A 1699-nucleotide genomic window follows, 5' to 3' on the forward strand; every position below is an offset into this window, starting at 1 on the left:
TCAATGCCTTGGTAAGGCCACACTTGGAATACTGCATCCAGTTTTGGTCACCACGATGTAAAAAAGATGTTGAGACTCTAGAAAGAGTACAGAGAAGAGCAACAGAGATGATTGGGGGACTGGAGGCTGAAACATATAAGGAACGGTTGCGGGAATTGGGTATGTCTAGTCTAATGAAGAGAAGGAGGAGGGGGGACATGATGACAGTGTTCCAGTATCTCAGGGGTTGCCACAAAGAAGAGGGAGTCAAGCTATTCTCCAAAGCACCTGAAGGCAGGACAAGAAGCAACAGATGGAAACTGATCAAAGAGAGAAGCAACCTGGAACTAAGAAGAAACCTCCTGATAGTTAGAACAATTAACCAGTGGAACAACCTGTCTCCAGAAGCAGTGAATGCTCCAATACTGGAAGTTTTTAAGAAGAGACTGGACAGCCATTTGTCTGAAATGGTATAGGGTTTCCTGCCTGAACAGGAGGTTGGACTAGATGACCTCCAAGCTCTCTTCCAACTTTGTTGTTGTTGTTATTATTAATTGTGATTTAAAAACAACTCCCAACAAGCACTAGAATCTCCATGTGTCTTGTGAGTGATGACAAACCAGCCAATAGACTCTGTAAGCCTGTTTTAAGCAGGGCTAAGTTTTCCTCCCATGCACTAATTGAAATAATCAACCAAATCTCTGACTCTAACTACTCCAGTACAGGCAGAAATGCCATTATATGTCCTTCTATCTACTTATCAGCTCTGTGGGAATTAACTGAAGTGACTATTTTTTTTTTAAAAAAGAAATCATTTAATTATAATTAACTAAAGTCATAACGAGTTTCAAATTAACATTGCGGAAAACAAGATACAAAAGAAATATTCCTCCTCTTTCATCCTTCCTTTTCACGAGCAATTTCAGCTGTGCATAATTAATTTCATGCCATGTAAGTCTTAGAAAAACGGTTAGGATGAATATATTCTTCTATTTAAGTACGAAAACCTGCTGGATCCTTACAACAGGAAGATAGAAAGGCTAGTTATGCTTACCCGGGTGAAAACAAAATGGGATGCAGGCAGCATGAGAAACCAGACCGCCACCAGTCCACGGAAAAACCTCTCTCCATGGAACTGGTCCCTGGTTCCCAAAAGATTGGTGACCACTGCTCTAGGGGCAATGCTCATCTCTGTTTCTTAGCCTAGGGAGCCAGTATTATCTGAAGACACTCTGCTGATCTTGTGGCCAGCATGATACCACTTTACAATGCCTTGGTAAGACCACATTTGGAATCCTGCATTCAGTTTTGGTCACCACGATGTATAAAAGATGTTGGGACTCTAGAAAGAGTGCTGAGAAGAGCAACAAAGATGATAGGGGGCCTGGAGGTTAAAACATATAAGGAACGGTTGCTGGAATTGGGTATGTCTAGTTTAATGAAGAGAAGGACGAGGGAGGACATGATAGCAGTGTTCCAATATCTGACGGGTTGCCACAAAGAAGAGGGAATGAAGTTATTCTCCAAAGCACCTGAAGGCAGGACAAGAAGCAATGGATGGAAACTAACCAAGGAGAGAAGCAACCTAGAACTAAGCAGAAACGTCCTGACAGTTAGAACAATTAACCAGTGGAACAACCTGACTCCAGAAGCAGTGAGTGCTCCAACACTGGAAGTTTTTAAGAAGAGACTGGACAGTCATTTGTCCGAAATGGTATAG

This window comes from Crotalus tigris, unplaced genomic scaffold, assembly GCF_016545835.1.
Source record: "Crotalus tigris isolate CLP2741 ecotype Arizona unplaced genomic scaffold, ASM1654583v1 scf7180000021296.432647, whole genome shotgun sequence".
NCBI lineage: Eukaryota > Metazoa > Chordata > Lepidosauria > Squamata > Viperidae > Crotalus > Crotalus tigris.